A 21,223-nucleotide genomic window follows, 5' to 3' on the forward strand; every position below is an offset into this window, starting at 1 on the left:
AGTTGGTAGAAATGTTCCCTGCCTATAATGAGCTTAGAGTCTAGAGGGGGAGACAGGCATTAATATCAATAAATAATTTATAATATGCAATTTATAGGTGTACATAAGCACCACGGGGTTGAGGGTGGGCAAATATCAAATACCCATTTGGAACAGGGGTTTGTCTGATCTCATACCCTTGTATCTGTCCCAATATCTAGCACCAAGTAGGCATTTAATAAATGACAATTATTATAGACTCAGCTTCCTGTCTCTATGGAGCTTCTTTTGAGATATCCTCTTGTCATCTATTTGAGTGCTTAGTACGTGCTTTGCTCTAAATTAAAGCTCAGTAAATATCAATGATTGATTTAATCCACTCTCCTCACGTCTTTCCCCACAAAGTTGTAACGTGATGAGCACTGAATTTAACTTGGTGGTCAGACTGTGATCCAAGACTGTGCTGTTTGTGAACTTTTTAAATAAAAAAATAGTATTTCCTAAACTCTTACTATATGCCAGACACACTATTCAGCACTGGATTAGATACAACCTAATCATGCTGGACGCAGTCCATGTCCCACATGGGGCTCACGGTCTGAATTCCCATTTTACAGATGAGGTAACTGAGGCACAGAGAAGTAAAGTGACTTGCCCAAGGTCACACAGCAGACCTGTGGTAAAGCCGGCATTAAAACCCAGATCCTCTGACTCCCAGGTCCATGCTCTTTCCACTAGATCACATTCAACTTGCCTTGTTACACTTAATTATCCATGCCACATAGCATATCGGCAGAATGTATTATTGATTTTTAAGCAGGAAGGCTTTCCTCCAAAGTAACGATCAAGTGCGTTGTAAACACCTGAATCAAATTAAATTATGCCTCCAGCAGCAAAATGGAGTTATCGGTACAGGATCCAGTCCACATCACTATCACTGAAAGTTCCGATTGGTCTAATATTTCCGAAAGCCTTAGGCCATCCTGTATGAAATGCTTCATTCATGAAATTAATCAGAAAAATAAAGCATTTCCCACATTCATTATTAATAATAATAACTGTGGTGTTTGTTAAATGCTTACTACATGCTGTTAAAGTGTAGGTTTTTTAGTTATTAGAAGTCACACAAAGTGATTGCTGTCAATATATCTGTAATTTATTTATTTACATTAATGCCTGCATCCCCCTTAGACTGCAAGCTCACTGTGGGAGGGAATGTGTCTGCTTATTATTATAACGTACTCTCCCGAGTGCTTAGTACAGTGTTCTGCACACAGTAAGTGCTCAGTAGATACGGCAGACACAGTAAATACGACTGACTGAAAATACCGTCTCCTGGATTTTTGCACATATAACCACACAACAGTGCTCAGGTAATGAAATGGGACATGCTTAAGCACAGAGAGTACACAAACTCTTTAAAGGCATATAGTGAAGCACAGTTCCAAACAGTGTGATTAGAAATGATCTGTTTGTGGGCAGGGAACTACTCTTTTGTATTATAATACTACTAGTAATTGTGGTATTTGCTAAGCGCCAAGCACTGCACTAAGCGCTGGGGTAGATAGAAGATAACCTGGTTCCACACAGGGCTCACGGAGCAAGTAGGAGGGAGAACAGGTATCGAATCCCCATTTTGCAGTTGACAGAACCGAGACCCAGAGAAGTTACGTGACTTGCCCAAGATCACCAGACAGGTAAGTGGCAGAGGCAGGATTAGAACTCTGGGCTTCTGTCTCCAAGGTCCGTGCTCTTTCCACTAGGCCACGCGGCTTCCCAAGCACTTAGTACAGTGCTCTGCACACAGTAAGTGTTCGAGAAAGACCACTAATCGATCGATCTACTTGAAGTACACAAGCCAACTTGACAGGTAGCAGTCGGGAGATTCAATATTAGACGGGTGCTGGACTAGGCAAATAATAATAATGGTATTTGTTAAGCGCTTACTATGTGCAGAGCACTGTTCTAAGCGCTAGGGTAGATACAGGGTAATCAGATTGTCCCATGTGAGGCTCACAGTCTTAATCCCCATTTTACAGATGAGGTAACTGAGGCCCAGAGAAGTTAAGTGACTTGCCCACAGTCACACAGCTGACAAGTGGCAGCGTCAGCATTCGAACCCAAGACCTCTGACTCCCAAGACCGTGCTCTTTCCACGGAGCCACACTGCTTCTCTAATGTAAATGCAAATAATAATAATGTTGGTATTTGTCAAGCGCTTACTATGTGCCGAGCACTGCCTTAAGCGCTGGGGTAGATACAGGGTAATCAGGTTGTCCCACGTGAGGCTCACGGTTTTAATCCCCATTTTACAGATGAGGTAACTGAGGCACAGAGAAGCGAAGTGACTTGCCCCCAGTCAAATGTAACCGCCCAGCCGAGAACACAATGTAAAATGGATCGATGGTAACCCAGAGGATTCCTCAGACATTCTTTCAATCGAGGATTGGATCTTATCATCAGTAGCCTCATCTTTGAATGCGAAGGACACCTCTAGACAGCAAATGAAAATGTACATATTTGATTTCCAGGCCTGAACCACTAGGTGGTATCTTTCCACAGAACTACATTACTTAAAATAATTACCTATGAAAAAACCTCTCTCAGTGGGCAGATCTGCTCAGTAAAAATAAACCAAGAGCCATTTTTAACAAACCTAACGCCAAGCTTGTTTCCCTCCACCATCCTGTCAAGAAAATAAGGATTTGCAGGTATTCGGTGGATTGGGAAACAAACATTATTTCTATGTTTTTCACGTGTCCACTGAAGTTTGTGGAGACCAAAATTATCCATGTAGATTAATCCTGGGTGGCAACAGTAACACCTATGATCTCCCACTTCAGTCTGATTTGAGATTGACTGTCTCTATCTGTTACCGATTTGTACGTCCCAAGCGCTTAGTACAGTGCTCTGCATCTAGTAAGCGCTCAAAAAATACTATTGAATGAATGAATGAGATTGGTTTGGATTTACTTCAACAACCCCACCCGTACCCTTGGCGATTTTAGAATCCACTCGAAATTGGCTCATCGCCTCAGACTCATGGCACAGCACTGGCTGTTAAACTTGCAGTCAATACTGAGCTGCGCTGAATGCAAAACACAGATGGGGTGGCAGAACTTCCATCTTCTATTGCTAAGCTGCTGAGAAACATTCCTTCCCTGTGAGAACTGATTCCCGCTGGAGGAACAAGAATCCCTTCGCATCTAATAATTAAAATTAATAAGGGTGTTTTTTATTAAGGACTTACTAAGTGCCCAGCCCTGCTCTAAGTGCTAGGGTAGTTACAATCCCAGGTAGGCTAGGGTAGGTTCTAATCTCGACTCGACCGTATGTCTGCTGCGTGACCCAGGGCAAGTCATTTCACTTCTCTGTGCCTCAGTTACCTCATCTGTAAAATGGCGATTAAGACTTTGAGCCCCAGGAGGAACAACCTGATAATCTTGTATCTCCCTCAGCATTTAGAACAGTGCTTGGCACATAGTAAGCACTTAACAAATGCCATCATTATTATTATTACTATTACTATTATGAGAAGCAGCGTGGCTCGGTGGAAAGAGCCTGGGCTTGGGTGTCAGAGGTCATGGGTTCAAATCCCGGCTCTGCCACTTGTCAGCTGTGTGACTGTGGGCATGTCACTTAACTTCTCTGTGTCTCAGTTACCTCATCTGTAAATTGGGGATTAACTGTGAGCCTCACGTGGGACAACCTGATGATCCTGTATCTACCCCAGCGCTTAGAACAGTGCTCTGCACATAGTAAGCACTTAACAGATACCAACAGTATTAACATTATTACTTTTAAAACAATATGACCTTGGGCAAAAGGAAGAAATCAAACTGGAAAGCTGAATCGAGGAGGTTTGACAATCCATGAAGACAGCAAGAGGATTCTGATCTCCTTCCTGAAGAGGATTTTGATGGCCCTATGTCATAAGCTTTTATTAAACAAAATCAACCCACACTGACCAATGCCATAAGTGAGGAATACGCACATGCCTTTAATGGGTGAGAAATGAGGAACCATGAGGCATCAAGCAAATTAAGAGACTAGGCTTGTCAAGAGAATTCCAAGTCACTCCATCTGAAGAGGGTTGTAGACGGATTTGCTACGTCTTATGACAGGAATAATCAGCTACATTAGTAATGGAAATAGAGTGTCATAATTTCGAATGGATGACTAAATCCTCACACCTTAAACAGTGGCCTTGGCTACCACTTAACTGTCAAAAACTGGATATTTCAGTCCCTAAATGGTGATCTTGGCTACTACTTCGCTGCCAAAAAGTGGATATTTCAGTCACCCATTTAAATGATATATTATCTTTAAATTATATATTATCTTTAAATTATATGTTATTCATATTACTGTGGCATTTAAGTGCTTACTATGTGCCGAAGTACTGTTCTAAGCCCTGGGGTAGGTACAAGGTAATCAGGTTGGACACAGTCCCTGTCCATTAAGGGGCTCATGGTCTTAACCCATATTTTCCAGGTGAGGTAACAAGCACAGAGAAGTTAAGTAACTTGTCTGAGGTCAACACAGCAGACCAGTGACTCCCAGGCTCATGCTTTTTCCATTAGGCCATGCTGTTTCTCCAAGACTGTAAGCTCGTTATGGGCAGGGAACATGTCTGCTAGTTCTGTTGTATTGTTCTCTCCCAAGCACTTAGTCCAGTGCTCTGCAGACAGTAAGCGCTCAAATATGACTGATTGACTGACCCCTGGTCATAAACAACCTTTCTGGTCATTTTACAACTTTGAATATAAGGTGCTGATATTAAGTACACACTGAAAGTGGGGGCTACAAAAGACCGCGGTATTTCAGGAGTAAAAGGAATGGGTGGTAAATAAAGCTCAGGCAGCAACTGGGGGGGAGAAATCTGCCGCCGTTTCATCCCATTACTCCTAATAATAATAATATTGGTATTTGTTAAGCGCTTACTATGTGCCGAGCACTGTTCTAAGCGCTGGGGTAGACACAGGGGAATCAGGTTGTCCCACGTGGGGCTCACAGTCTTAATCCCCATTTTACAGATGAGGGAACTGAGGCACAGAGAAGTTAAGTGACTTGCCCACAGTCACACAGCTGACAAGTGGCAGAGCTGGGATTCGAACTCATGAGTCCTGACTCCAAAGCCCGTGCACTTTCCACTGAGCCACGCTGCTCCTACTCCTGCTTGGTGCTGTGTCAAGGATATCTGTTTGTGCATGCATGCATTCACGTGTGTCTGTGATGGACATGTGTGTTCATCTTCCTTCCCTGCTTAAGGGTCTCTCCCTATTGAATTCAGAGCCCTCAGCAGAGCTCCCTTACTCCAACCCTCTGTCTCTTCCCCCTTCCCTTTCCTCCTTCCCCTCCTTTTTTTTCAACTGTATTTGTTAAGTCCTTGCTATTTACCAGGCACTGTTCTAAGCAGTGGGGTACAGACAAGTTAATCAGGTTGAACACAGTCTATGTCCCACGTGGGGCTCCCAGTCTTAATCCCCATTTTATAGATGAGGAAACAAATTAAGTGCCTTGCCTGAGGTCATACAGCGGACAGGTGGCGGAGCCGGGATTTAGAGCCCAGGTCCCTTTCTAGTGTTCACTAGATCACACTGCGTCTCCTTGCCCTACCTTTTGCTTTACCCTAAACTTCTGCATGTTTGGACCTTGGACTCCACCTCCTGGAAAGCCCCCCTCAGCCTGAGCAACCCCTGGAGGTCCCATCTCCTGACCCACTTGGACTCAAGCAAATCTGAGTTGCAGTGAGTCACAGTCGGCTGAAGCTGTACCTGAAATACAGCAGGCTGGTCAGGTGTGGAATCACTAAGCAGGGTGGAATGTAGGTGCTTCTCGGAAGCCTGGTTCACCGCACTTAATAATAATAATAATTATTATTGCGGTATTTGTTAAGTGCTTACTATGTGTCAGGCACTGTACTATGAGCTGGGGTGGATGCAAGCAAATGAGGTTGGACACAATCTCTGTCCCTTAAAAGGCTCACAGTCTTCATCCCCATTTTACAGATGAGGTAAATGAGGCCCAGGGAAGTGAAGTGACTTGCCCAAGGCCAAACATCGGAGAGTTGGCGGAGCCAGGATTAGAACCAATGACCTTCTGACACCCAAGCCCGTGCTCTATCTACTATATCATGCTGCTTCCTAGGAACTCTGGTCCAGCCCAGTGGGAGGAGAAGAGCCTCTCTGCTTTCAGTCCCAGGTGAGAGAGATGGAGAAGAAAGGACATTGTCTCTCCACCCCTCATAACCAGAGAGACTAATCAGGATCGAGGGCCCGGAATAAAGAAGAATTCAATTTTCCGGACAGTTTGGATGAATGTGTGACAGTGAAAAGCCCGTGAAACTACCATTCCATCCAGATCCCTTGGTTGAGACTGTAGAACAGTGAGAAGCACTGTCACTCTACATTGAAAGCTCGTTGTGGGCAAGGTACATGTCTACCGACTGTGTTATACCGTATTTTCCCAAGATCACAGCCCAGCCCGCACACTCTGCTCTTTTAGTCCTGGTTTTCTCACTGTGCTCCGATCTCATCTATCTGGATGCTAACCCCTTGCCCATGTCCTGCCCTTAGCCTGGAATTCCCTCCCCCTCCACAGATGCCAGACCACCACTCTCTCCGCCTTCAAACCATTATTAAGATCACACCTCCTCAAGAGGCCTTCCCGGATAAAACCCTCTTTTCCACCACTCTCTCTCCCTCCTGCACTATCTAAGCACTTGGGTCTGTGACCTTTGGATATCTAATAATAATAATAATGTTGGTATTTGTTAAGCGCTTACTATGTGCCGAGCACCGTTCTAAGCGCTGGGGTAGACACAGGGGAATCAGGACGTCCCACGTGGGGCTCACAGTCTTAATCCCCATTTTACAGATGAGGTAACTGAGGCACCGAGAAGTTAAGTGACTTGCCCACGGTCACATAGCTGACAAGTGGCAGAGCTGGGATTCAAACTCATGACCTCTGACTCCAAAGCCTGTGCTCTTTCCACTGAGCCACGCTGCTTCTCGTGGCTGATATTCACCCCATGCCCAACTCCATGGCATTTACGTACATATCTTTAAATTATATTTTACAGATTATTCATATTAATGTCTGCCTCCCTCTCTAGACTCTAAACTAGTAATGGGCAGGAAAAGTGTCTGCTAATTCTGTTGTATTGTACTCTCCCAAGCGCTTAATACAACGCTCTGCACATAGTAAGTGCTCAATAAGGACCATTGATTGATTGGATTTGTATCCTTTATTCACCCCGTCCTCCACCCCACAACACATACGTACATATCCACAGTATATTTATTTATATTACTGTCTGTCTTCCCCTCTAGAATGTAAGCTCACTCTGGGCAGGGAAGGTGCCCACCAATTCTGATATATTGCACTCTCCCAAGCACTTAGTAAAGTGCTGCACACACAGTAAGTGCTCAATAAATACGATCGACTATTTGAATGAAGTCCAGATGATCTAGTAACAAAAATTTGATTGGATGAAATAGTATCAGTTCCAATTAGTTTGGATAATTAGCTTTCTCCTATCTAGAATAGGCAGTGTGAACTAGAATTTATGGCATATGACTGTTACTCTGTATTTCTAACAAAAGTGATTTCAGAGATACTAAATAAGTTGCTCACCACCAGGAAGCAAGGCCAAGTGGAGAACCAATTCTTTGTATATCTGTCTTTTCAGCAAGCAATAACAATTTACAAAGGTACAAGCTCTTGACCACATATGAGAACATAAAACACCCTCCAAATCATATCATTTGGTGAGTCACTCTATGTCACCTAGGATGCAGCAACAATTGTATTTAAGGGCAGTTATAAAAGAAATACGTTATGTACGAATGCTGAATAATAAAAATACGTATCTAGGGAATGAAAGAGAACTACCACTTCAAGCCTTGTAAATTATGAGATACAGAAAGAGACAGCAACAGGCAGAGATGGCAACAGAGACAGAGAGACATGGACAGAGAGAGATATGGACCTGCAGAGAGAGATAGGGACCTGCAGAGAGAGATGGGGACAGTCAGGGAGATGGGGACAGAGACACAAGGACAGAGACACAGAAAGAGACAAAGAGACAAGGAAAGAACTGTATTCTACTGGCCATGATATACTAGCCATGCTCACGGGTAACAAGTTACAGCAAGCTGACTTCATATCGATTAGCTCTGCCCTTTAGAGGCCACACTCTATTAAATTCTCCTCAGACATCAAGAAGTTCATGTTCGGTAGCTCCATCCTCATTTCTCAGCATGATTCCTGTTTCCCTGACACCTTCGATTGCCTCTATTTGGTCAAGGGTTCGCATAATAGTAATAATAATTGTGGTATTTGTTAAGCGCTTACTGTCTGCCAGGCACCGTACTAAGCGCTGGGGTGGATACAAACAAATCGGGTTGGACACAGTCCCCATCTCACATGGGGCTCACAGTCTCAATCCCCATTTTACAGATGAGTAGCAGCGTGGCTCAGTGGAAAGAGCCTGGGCTTGGGAGTCAGAGGTCATGGGTTCGAATTCCGGCTCCACCACCTGTCAGCTGTGTGACTGTGGGCAAGTCACTTCACTTCTCGGTGCCTCAGTGACCTCATCTGTAAAATGGGGATGAAGACTGTGAGCCTCATGTGGGACAACCTGATTCCCTTGTATCCCTTGTCCCTCCAGCGCTTAGAACAGTGCTCTGCACATAGTAAGCACTTAAAAAATACCATCATTATTATGAGGTAATCGAGGCCCAGAGAAGTGAAGTGATTTGTCAAAGGTCACCCAGCAGAAAAGTGGCGGGGTAAGCACTCAAATCCACTACCTGCTGACTCCCAGGCCTGTGCTTTATCCACTACGCCATACTTTCAGAAGCTTCCATTTGGGGGCCCATTTGGGGCCTGGTTGTGCAGGAAGTCCCAGCAAGTGCTAACTGCCCTTTTGTTTGGGAATACAGCTCCTGCCTCAGTGGCTGCTGTTCTACTGGAGAGCCAAGGCGATACTGCCCATGGATTGCCCTACAGAGGCTGGGCAGGAGGGGACTGTCAGCGTTGGGGCTCACCACTTCCTGGCTCACCGCTTCCTGCTTCTCTGAGGTGGCTAGCCATTGGCCTGGCTGGACTTCTCCACCCCCACAGCGGGCTAGGGGCCCTGGGATGGATGACAGAAAGCCGGGGGGTGGGCGGTTGGGGTCGGGGGGAGGAGTGAGAGGTCTGGCTGCAGCGGGTTCCAATCGCGAGAACACCAAGGGGTCTCGGCAGGCCCAGAAGGTGACCTTGGCCAAGTCGCTTCACTTCTCTGTGCCACAGTTACCTCGTCTGTAAAATGGGGATGAGTGAGAGCCCCATGTGGGACAGGAACCGTGCCCAATCTGATTAACTTGTATCTATCCCAGTGCTTAGAATAGTGTTTGGCACATAATAATGTTGGTATTTGTTAAGCCCTTACTATGTGCATAGCACTGTTCTAAGCGCTGGGGTAGATACAGGATAATCAGGTTGTCCCACGTGAGGCTCACAGTTAATCCCCATTTTACAGATGAGGGAACTGAGGCACAGAGAAGTTAAGTGACATAGTAAGAGCTTAACAAGTACCATCATTAATTAGTATTAATTGCCATGGGCAGCCCCATCCCATGCATGTCTTCAGGTCCTGGGATGTCCAAGAGTGACCCTGTGTAAGGACCCTTCTCCCCTCTTCTCCCGTCACCCCCTTGTCCACTCTTCAGTTGCTCAGTGTAACAGGCCAATCTTACTTGCCGCTGCGCGTGTCTGGGCCACGGTGGGAGCTCCTTCATCCCAACTTGGCTGACAAACCTGATTTGGGGGCTTTCCCCATATTTCCGGGCCACTCCTGAAAAGATCAGAAAAATCCCCACAGGGAGCAATGGGATTTCTACTGCTGGAAATGAAAAAAATCCCAATGCTACCACCAATTCCTCTCTCCTCAGCACTGTGTTAGTCCCTCTGAGGCAACTTCAGTAATTCCACAAATACCCACTTCCTTCCCATTCCCAGAGTGCTCGTCTCTTGAATCAGAGTTGCCAATCATCCACCCATTCGTGAAAACACTTTCAGATCGGTCGTGCTGTGATGACGGCAGCTGAGAAGCGGCAGGAGGAATCCTGTCGGCTGTGCCTCTTGGGACCCACACCGGCCTCCCCCGACCATGCAGCTGAAAAGTAGCGTGGCCTACTAGATAGAGCGTGGGCCTGGGAGTAAGAAAAGCCTGGGTTCTAATCCTGGTTCTACCACCTGTCTGCTGTGTGACCCTGAGCAAGTCACACGTCTGTCTCCCCTCTAGACTGTAAGCTCATTGTGAGCAAGGAATGTTTGTTATATCGTACTGTCAAGCTCTTAGTATAATAAGCGCTCAATAAATATGATTGACTGACTTCTCTGTGCCTCATTTCCCTCATCTGTAAAATGGGGATTAAGACTGTGAGCCCCATGTGGGACAGGGACTGTGTCTAACCTGATTAGCCTGTACTTACCCCAGCAGTTAGTACAGTGCCCTGCACATAGTAAGCGCTTAACAGATACCATAAAAAAAGCCCCAGACCACAACATGCTGGGGGCGACAGTGGTTGCCAGGGCAATGTCAGAAAATTCCCTCAATTTTGCAGCGGGCCAGAGAAGATAGTGCTGACCTCTCTGGTCACTTGGCAGCAGCTACGACAGCCCCAAGCCTGAAAATGGGACCTCAGGTGTCCCCTCCTTCCAGCTGCAGCCACAGGGTCTGAAGCACCTGAGCAACCCATGACCTCTTCTTCCCTGCATCCTGGACCCTTCAAATCCCTTCAACTCCCTGGTTGTGGGCAAGGTAATAGTTATATTGTACTCTCCCAAGCCCTTAGTATAGCATTTTGCACACAATAAGTGCTCAATAAATAAACTCCCTTCCTTCAACTCTTTCGGCATTGCCCTGACTTGCTCCCTTTATTGATCCGCTCTCCCAGCCCCACAGCACTTATGTACATGCTTATGCATAATTTATATGTCTATCTCCTCTAGACTGTAAGCTTGCTGTGGGCAGGGAATGTGTCTGTTATACTGTTATACTGATTGGAAGGAAGGGAATTGAAGAAAGGGAGTGCTCTGCACGAGGTAAGTGCTCAATAAATACTACTAACTGGATCCCCAGTTATGAGCTCCAATGGCCTATAAAGTTTCTGACTCCCTTCTTTCCAGCCTTTTTCTAATGATGGATTTGGGGGTTTACGGTAGTTTATGGTACTTGTTTGTTTTTTGGTACTCGTTAACTACTTACTATGTGTCCAACACTGTTCTAAGCACTGGGGTAGGTTCAAGTCGATTAGGCCTGTCACAGTCCCTGTTCTGCATGGGGCTCACAGTCTTAAGTGGGAGGGAGAAAAGGTATTGAATCCCCATTTTGCAGTTGAGGAAACTGAGGCACAGACAAGTTAAGTGAGTTGCCCAAGGCCACACAGATAGCAATTGGCAAAGTCAGGACTCAGAACCCAAGTGCTCTTTCCACTATGCCAGGATGCTTCCCAAGTATTTGTGCACTTATCCAAAAGAGGAAAAAAAAGTGTGGCCTACCAGAGATCACTGGCCTGAGAGTCAGAGGGCCAGGTTCTAATCTCAGCTCTGCCACTTGTCTGCTGTGTGACCATGAGCAAATCATTTAACTTCTCTGAGCATCAGTTTCATTATCTGTAAAATGGAGATTCAATATCTGTACTCCCTCTTAGATTGTGAGCCCAATTTGGGGCAAGGACTGTATCTGACCCCATTATCTTCTATCTACCCAGTACTTAGTACAATGCTTGGCACCTAATAAATGCTAAATACCACAATAATTTCAAGTATTACTAGAGAGAAGAGGAGACCCCACTCCACCTTCCTGTTCCCTTCCCCCATCTCTTCTTCTATATTTCCCTTTCCCCCCTGATCTTTGGTCAGACATCTTGGGAGGCCGAGAGGGGCCGGGGGCTGGGGAATCAAGGGATCCTGAAGGGACCGAGAGGAGCTGGGGCGGCTGAGAGGAGCCTGGGAGAAACAGGGTGGGCAGGGGGTCAAGAGAATCTGGTGGGGCTGAGAGGTGCTGGGAGGCCAAGAGGAGCCAGGAGGTTTGGGGTGGTAGGGCTGGGGGCAGGTTGGGGGCTCGTGAAGAGGGACCAGAGAGCCTGGGGGGCTAAGAGGGGCCAGGAGGCCTGGAGGGGTCAAGGAATCTGGTGGGGAGTGGCCAAGGGGACTGTCCCTTGAAAGCTCTTTGGCAGGAGGCGGCAGCGAGGGAAATGCAGGCAAGTCATGGTTTCTTGACAATTTCTAGCTTCTCCCAACATCCTTCCATCCCCCATGCCTGGATATGCAGGGCCTGCCCAGTTCTACCTTGGTTTGCTAGGCACTCCGCCTTGCCTAACTATGGATCAAATATGTGCCACAACTGATGCCCAAATACCATCTAACATTATGCAAAATTATGTCAGTAAAAAAGTTGAAGCATCAGTATAGTGTTTTCATACTGTTTCAGGACTTGGCCATCCTTTACTAGAAGGCTGAAGGGCAGCCTCTTAGCTTCTCCTGTGACCAGAAAATGAAGCAAAGGAACCAAGATGGTATCAGAGGATGGAAATTGAGGCAAGAAGAGGAGAGCGATTTGCAGATGGGACACATTTCTATCTCGATCTCTTCCAAACTTTAAATGTGACTCATCTGTGGGGGGCTTTTCCCCCCAAATTCACTCACTCCCGATCCTATTAACTATTCTGCTTTCTGCAACAAGGCTTGGCTTCTCTTTCAGCACCAGATGTACCAATTAGACCCTGTCCACAACGTAATTGTTGCATTTTTTTAATTAATGTCTTTTAAAATGCAGCTAAGAGCATCTCTGGTCCTCCTGGTACCGTACGTTCGACAGAGGATGAATTAGTGAGGCAAAAACAGCCCACGTAATAGGTCAGAGACGTACTTAAAAAGCAACAAACCAATTATGTAACCAGAGAACTTGATTGCTAGGTTACATTTCTTGAGGAAGCAAGGCTTACTACTACAAATGTTTCTGCTGTTGCTTAGCAGTGTTTCATTCTGAACACTTACCTTTATCATTGAAAGGCAAATGTATCTAGCTAAGGGGAAAAATATAGTATCTAACTGCTGTATTAAGACTGTAATTTATTTATATTAATGTCTGTCTCCCCCCCAGACTGTAAGCTCATTATGGGCAGAGAATGCATCTGTTGATTGTTTTATTGTACTCTCCCAAGTGTGTACTCTGCACAGAGTAAGAACTCAATACGATTGAATGAACGAATGACTGTGAACCCCACGTGGGACATGAACTGTGTCCAACATGATTAGTTTGTATCTTCCCCAGTGCTTAGTACAGTGCCTGCACAGAGTAAGCACTTAAATACCATTAGGAATTAACTTCTTTTTATTGTTTTTTTAAGTCACAGGGCTAAGTTGGTTTATCCAAGTTTATCTTCGTTCCCATCAGCCTGAATCACTATTCAGCATCGCAGAGAAGTCTTCTCTTGAGATGCTTTCTGGGGATCCCAACACAAAGCATCTGTCCTAACCGCCACCTTCCTTCCAGCCACCAAAGGTCCCTGCTCAGGACCTACACAGTCCAAATACAGTGGGCCAAGGATCAAAGCTGCTCTAGCTTGCCCTCGGGGTCCCGGTCACAGTGGACAGCCGGCCATGCTGTCCCCCTGAGGATTGGCACCAGCTGCTGCCTCCGTGCCAACTCGATAACCAGACTCCCTCCAACATAGACTGTGAACCCCATGTGGGGCAGAGACTGTGACTGATCTGATCATCTATCTACTCTAGCACTTAGATCCCTGTTTGGCACGTAACAATCACCTTAACGAATATCATCATCATCACCTAGCCGGCTTTAGGTGAAGCAAAGTCTGTCTTTAATTGCTGCCTCTGAGCAGTCCTCTCTGTTTACCACTTTCTGAAGGACTCAGCCTCTACAACTGCATTTTCAGCACTGTCATTCCGCTCTCTAAGCCTTTCCTTTGATGGAATGTGCCAACCAAATCTTTCTTTGTAATTTTTTTTAACCTATTTGCTCAGCACTTACTATGTGCCAGACACTACAAGCTCTGGGATAGATACCCCTTCTAAACTGTGACCTGTTGTGGGCAGGAATTGTCTCTTTATTGCCAAATTGTACTTTCCAAGTGCTTAATACAGTGCTCTGCACAGAGTAAGTGTTCAATAAATACAATTGAATGAATGAATACCAGAAGCAGCGTGGCTTAGCGGAAAGAGCACGGGCTTGGGAGTCTGAGGTCATGGGTTCCAATCCCACCTCTGCCACTTATCAGTTGTGTGACCTTGGGCAAGTCACTTACCTTCTCTGTGCCTCAGCTCATCTGTAAAATGGGGATTAAGACTGTGAGCCCCATGTGGGACAACCTGATTACCTTGTTACCCCCTCCCCCCAGCGCTTAGAACAGTGCTTGGCACATAGCACTTAAATGCCATCATTATTATTATTATTATTACAAGTCAGCCCATGGGGCTTAATCCCTATTTTACAGATGAGGTAACTAAGACACAGAAAAGTGAAGTGACCAGCCCAGGTTCAAGCAATAGACAAGTGGAGGAGCCGGGAGTAGAAGCCAGGTTCTCTGACTCTCAGGCATGGGCTTTTTCCACTAGATCATGCTGCTTCGTCTCTGTCTCGCTCTCATTGAATCCAGAAATAACAAAGAAACATGAGGTCTCAGCAGATTCAATGAAGGACACAGCAGTGGTGTCAGAAGACTCAGACTCTGTTCGTGATTTCTATATCATACTATCAACTGACACACCTTTACCATGATTTTAAGTTCCTATGCCAAGTCATTTATTAATATATTCTCATTCTGAAACCTGCATAGTTAGTGAGGAGCTTTAAAAATAATGCTACTATTGGCAAAGCCAAAATTTTCAGTTCTTCAAGGAAACGATTCTGCCCTTGACCCGAAAAGAAAAAAAATTCTATAAGAATTTAAGTGTTTTTTTTGGTCATATTGAGTGCATAGAATGAAATTTTCAGAATATATTGAGGAAAAGTTGCTATAAAGGAGAGAAAAAACAAAGTTGAACCTTTGAAGTTGCCCACGGCATTTTCTAATGATTATACCATGCGCTTATTTGAGTTGGCACGATGAGTCTAATAAATATTTCCCTGTGCTTGGGATTCAAGAATTGAAAAAAGATTCTCCTAACTTGTCACTGGGCCTTGACTCCAACATCTGTCAAATAAACTGAAGTCTGCCCTGGGCAAAGTCTTTCCATTTCTTCGTTTGAAAGATAGTCTGCACAAGTCGGCGCAATTGGGAAATAATAGATCAAAAGGTAAAAATTACAGCCATCCACCCCTAGGGTGGATACAGGCAAATCAAGTTGGACTCAGTCCCTATCCCACATGGGACTCACAGTCAATCTCCATTGTACAGATAAGGGAACTGTGACTTGCCCAAGGTCACACGGCAGGCAAGAGGAGACGACGACATTAGAGACTTAGTGGCGAGAGCACAGGCCTGGGAGTCAGAGGGTCATGGTTTGACACAGTCCCTGTCCCACATGTGCCTCCCAGTCTTCCTCTCCATTTTACGGATAAAGGAACAGAGGCACAGAGAAGTGAAGTGACTCATGTAAGGCCACACAGCAGACAAGCGGCAGAGCCGGGACTAGAATCCATGACCTTTGACTCCCAGGCCCATACTCTACTCTCTACTCTGTGCTGCTCTACGTGTCTCGGTTTAGATTTTAATCTCCAGGAAAGCAAAGGCTGCAACCTTCCTTTTTCCTAGTTTAGCTCAACTGAATTTAGGCCATGCTGAGCCCTCAAAAAGAAAACAATATTTAAAAAGGGATTAGTTTTGCTAATTTATCCTTAGGGAAACTGAGGCAGAGAGATTCTCAACTTCACCTTAAGATCACACCACAAGACTGTGCCAAGAAAGAATAGAACCCAACTTCATTGGTGACTGTCTTGGTAAAAAATAGGTCTTGGATTATAAACTCTTGACTGTAAACTCCTTGTGGGCAGGGAATGTGTCCTCCAACTCTGTTGCAGTGTACTCTCCCACGCTCTTAGTACAGTGCTCTGCCCAAAGGAAGTGCTCAAAAACTATTGATTCCATCTTGGTGCAATAATTCAGCAGCGCTAGAAAACAAGAAGCAGTGTGGCCAAGTGGCTAGATCACACATCAGGGAGTTAGAAGGATCTGGGCTCTAATCCCAGCTCCCACACTTGGCTGTGCGACCTTGGGCAAGTCATTGCACTTCTCTGGGCCTCGGTTACCTCATCTGGAAAATGGGGATTAAGACTGTGAGCCCCAGATAGGTCACAGATTGTGTTCAACTTGATTAGTTTGTTTCTTACCCCCAGTGCTTAAAATTGTGCCCGGCGTATAGTAAGTGCTTAACCAATACCATTAAAAAAAAAAAGACAATTGAATTGTCCAGTGCTCTGCTGATGACAATTTCCATAATGCTTTGGGTTTTTCAGGATTTTACCAGGCAAGATATTTTTAGGGGAAAAAAAATTGCTTGCATTTTCCATAATCAGATTACTTTTACTTCCGTGTTGCTGCCTTTCAGAGATAATCAAAATTCCACATGAAGTACAAGGTTTTTAATGTTCCTCTGAATGCTGTGCCATTTTGATCGAAGCTGGCAGATTCAAATTCTTAACAAATACACCCACTGTTGTATGCTTAAGTATACTTTTTGACAATTTTTCATTGCACTGGATTCAATTTATTCTTGTCTCCATAGCAACAAGAGAACTTACTCTATTATTTTCACCCCAGCATTTCCAATTATTTTTTTTCCACAGTTTAGGCTATAGAGCCCAAACCAAAAAAAAAAAAAAAAATGTGTCAGCTGCAGAATATATGACAGATCCACAATTTACTCACAAGGGCCAAGGCTTCTTTCAAGCAACTTATGGCCTTTATGCTGGGCAATTATTTCCCAGAAATATTCTGCTCATAATAAAAAAGATATATTTGAAGAGTGGTCACCTATTTACTAGGAAGAAACAACATTTACTACCACTTAAAGAAACAAAACTTTTCAGTATTTTTATAAATATCATGCTATAACAATCATTATTATTATTATTACGCTATTTGTTAAGTGTTTACTATGTGCCAGGCACTGTACAAAGCCCTGGGGTGGATGCAAGCAAATTGGGTTGGACGCAGTCCCTGTCCCATATAGGGCTCACAGTTTTAATCCCCATTTTACAGATGGGGTAATTGAGGCACAGTGAAGTGATTTGGTTACTTTCTATCTACCCCAGTGCTTAGTACATTGTTTGACACATAGTAAGTCCTTAACAAATATCCCAATTAATACTATTATTACACACGGGTTTAAAATTGTCATTCAGAAACTACTCCTACGCTTCCATCTGCCAGGGGAACAATCCAAAATCTGAAAGGGAAAGAATGTTGTAAACTAATTCTATTGTGAAGAACTGAATAATCCTGTAACCACAGTACATATGAATGAATACTGAAATGGAGAGTTATAAAACTCTGTGATGTCTACACTTCTATCATGAGCTTCATTTTAGAAAACCTGAGTAGATTTGCAATTCAAGCTTCATATAATAATGTTGGTATTTGTTAAGTGCTTACTATGTGCTGAGCACTGTTCTAAGTGCTGGGGTAGACACAGGGAATAATAATGTTGGTATTTGTTAAGCGCTTACTATGTGCAGAGCACTGTTCGAAGCGCTGGGGTAGACACAGGGGAATCAGGTTGACCCACGTGGGGCTCACAGTCTTAATCCCCATTTTACAGATGAGGTAACTGAGGCCCAGAGAAGTTAAGTGACTTGCCCACAGTCACACAGCTGACAAGCGGCAGAGCCGGGATTCGAACCCATGACCTCTGACTCCAAAGCCCGGGCTCTTTCCACTGGATATGGCATTTGTTATGCACTTGCTATGCGTCAATGTATCGTTCTAAGCACTGGGGTAGCTATATGATAATTGGGTTGGTCACAGTCCCTATCCCACATTGGGCTGACATTCTAAGTTGGAGAGAAGAGGATTCAATCCCCATTTCAGAGATGAGGAAACTGAGGCACAGAGCAGTTTAGTGACTTGCTGAATGTCACGCAAATCGTGGCTGCACGAAATATAATTTTTGATAGAAAATGAGAAGAGAGTGAGATAGCTCAGACAAGAGCCTGTACTTTCAAGACCATCCTAAGTAGCCCAGTCCATGGCAACACTGAAAATGAAAATCACACTCAAGGAACTATGTACATTATATCTGCCTATGCCCAAATTGTGTGATTGAGTCAAAAGAATCGGTATTTATTGAGCACTCATTGTGTGCACAGCACTGTTCTAAGTGCTTGGGAGAATACAATATAACAGCTGGTAGATACATTCCTTATCCGCAACCCTGCTACCCTGTAATTCTAGAGTTACAAAAGGCAAATCCTTTTCCATGACACCTGTGGAGCTCAGTTTAAGGGAAAGGAGAAATTGCCCAGCCACAAATAACCCCCAAAAGAACAGTAAAAATAAGAATAGTTGTACAATATTCAATTTGCTACTTTGCCAACTCCCAACCACTTCTTTCCTTTGGCATGGAACAAAAATGACGACTCTCCCCCCTTCTAGATTGTGAGCCCGTTGTTGGGTAGGGATCGTCTCTGTTGCCGAAGTGGACTTTCCAAGTGCTTAGTACAGTTCCCTGCACACAGTAAGTGCTCAAAAAATAAGATCAAATGAATGAATATAAAGACTTTTTGCATAGGACACCCAGTTTTTATTTTCAAAGATTTTGGAATATATTTCACTTACTTTTCTAAACAAAAATACTTTGTTTCTTTAAGAAATGACTTGGGGTGGAATCAACATCATATTAACGAGAGAAGATTTTGGAGTGAATATTGCTTAAAGTGTCTCTTTTCCACCTCACTGTAATAATTTATGCCACCAGCATAGAATAGTTTTCTTACAAATATTCTTTGCTCTATTCATGCCCAGCTCTGTTACTTGTCTGTATCTAAACTCAACATATTAAGCCTTCTGTAAATATTTTATACCATCTGGTTTCCATTAGAAAATCTTGAGAAAACAGGGTGGCCTAGTAGAAAGAACACAAGCCTGGGAGTAAAGGACCTGGGTTCTAATCCCGACTCTACTTGCCTGCTGTATGATTTTAGGCAAGTCGCTTAACTTCCCCCTTCTGTAAAATGAGGTTAAAACACCTTTTCTTCTCTCTTAGACCACATGTCCCATATGGGGGAGGAACTGTGTCCAACCTGATTATCTTGTATCTACCCTGGTGTTTAATTCAGAGCTTGGCACATAGTAAGCACTTAAATACCATCATTATCATAGAATGACCAAAGAAGCTGTTTATAGGAAACATTTCCATCTCATTTTCATCAAGTTAAGTGTGAGTTCTCCATAGCTACAGTTCTGTTTTTACCACATCTATCAGCATGGCACCTAGGTGCCAACTGGCACAAACACAAACAAAAAAAGTTCCCCTCTTCTAGTGAGGTCCCTGGGCACCTGGAAGAATTTGTCATCCTTCTCAAACAGAATAATCTGAATGCCAAAACACTGAAGACAATGTAGGGTTAAGGAATGCCAAAGACTGTCATGTCCAATCCCATCTGCTCTTCTTTCTTAACATGCCAGGTTAAGAGATCGCATCGCTCAATCTCTCAATTCCTTTAGGTTTAAAGGTGTAATCTTTAATTCTGTTGCACCAAAAGACAAATGGAGCCATCATCCACATGTCCCAGCGTGGCCCAGTGGAAAGACCAAGGACCTGTAAGTCAGCAGACCTGGTTTCTAATCCTGGCTCCAGCACTGATCTGCTGTGTGACCTTGGGCAAGTCACGTTACTTCTCTGTGCCTGTTTCCTCATCTGTAAAATGGGGGATTAAATACCTGTTCTCCCTCCTGCTGAGACTGTGACCCTGAAAAGTGCTTGGCACATAGTAAGCACTTAATAAATACCATTATCATCATCATGAGGGACAAGGGTTGTGTCAGATCTGATTACCATGCAGCTCTAACCCAGTGCTTAGTAATCAAAGTAGTAAATGCTTAACAAATCCCACCATTATCATTATTATACCCCCATCCTCACATCCCTCTCCACTCTGACTAAATGAATACCCTCTTGAGTAATACCCAAGTGTTAGAGCTGGACAGAAACAGATTTCAAGATGGGGATTGTAATTCTCCATGGTTTATAGCTGGTAGGAAGAACCAGGTGGCAGCTCTCCCAGTGAAGCTGTCTACATCCCCTTCCTGCAACTTCATCCCCTTGCAGTCCTCCCCTTGTTCCTCCAACCTGAGGGAAGCTCAGTTACCACCTTTCCTTCACCAGCTGCCCAGAGATGACTCTGTGGTAGCAGGTTCCCAAGGAATTATTTGCAACATCCACCCACTTGCAAAGGTATTTTTGAACAAGTTAACAATTAGGTTATTTCACTTAGTTTTGATTAAAATGACTGTGTTTGTCCCAGTCAAGGAAAGATGACTATTGTAACCTTGGGTCTGTCCGTGACTCACCTACCTCAAACAATCCACATATTCAATCTTTCATCAAATCCTGTAAATTCTATTTTCATGGCATCTCTAAAATCTGTCCTTTCTCCTCCATTCTAACTCCTACTATGCTCATCCAAGCAATTATCATAGCCCGCCTTGACTAACGTTCAGATTCCAAACCCTATCCACTACCCAAGTATCTTATATCATGACCAACCCAAGAAGAGGTGTGAATACCCCAACACAGTCCATAGCATCTTGAAATCAAGGTTAATAAAAGATCAGTTTAAAGAGATTTTACATCTCTTCCTACACATCCTGATTTTAAAATTAAGGTGGTACATGGGGAATATCCTGGAATCTTAGATTAAGAATCCCCTGTCTCTGGTTTTTATTTGACAAAACCTGGGTTGAGTTACCAGTCACAAAGAACGTGTGCTGCTCAGTTTGGTAAATAACCAGCGCTCCACTTGGGTCCACTTTTCTTCAAACTTCCTGCTTCTTCTTTCCCTACAAGGGAAATAAGAGAGTAACCAGAATGCAGAGTATGTAAGGATGAGTCTAGTGTGATTGCCATTCCAGGAAAGGTGGAAAAATAACTAATAGTACTCATAATAATATTTAAGTGAGTACCATGAACCAAGCACTGTACTAATTCTGGGGTAGATACAAGGTCCCTGTCCCACATGAGGCTTTCAATCTAATCAATCAATGGTAGTTATTGTACACTTACTGAA

General features: G+C 44.2%; 1 long non-coding RNA gene across 2 annotated transcripts in view; it reads right to left on the reverse strand.

Moving 5' to 3' along the window:
• Positions 1 to 20,991, reverse strand: part of LOC114811173 — a 52,077-nt gene extending 31,086 nt beyond the window's left edge. For both annotated transcript variants that reach the window (XR_003758851.2, XR_005659915.1), the window contains exon 1: positions 20,906 to 20,991. This is a non-coding gene — a long non-coding RNA (uncharacterized LOC114811173). The remainder of the gene's footprint in view (positions 1 to 20,905) is intronic.
• Positions 20,992 to 21,223: the final 232 nt, after the last annotated feature.

The sequence above is a fragment of the Ornithorhynchus anatinus genome, chromosome 4, assembly GCF_004115215.2.
Source record: "Ornithorhynchus anatinus isolate Pmale09 chromosome 4, mOrnAna1.pri.v4, whole genome shotgun sequence".
Lineage (NCBI taxonomy): Eukaryota > Metazoa > Chordata > Mammalia > Monotremata > Ornithorhynchidae > Ornithorhynchus > Ornithorhynchus anatinus.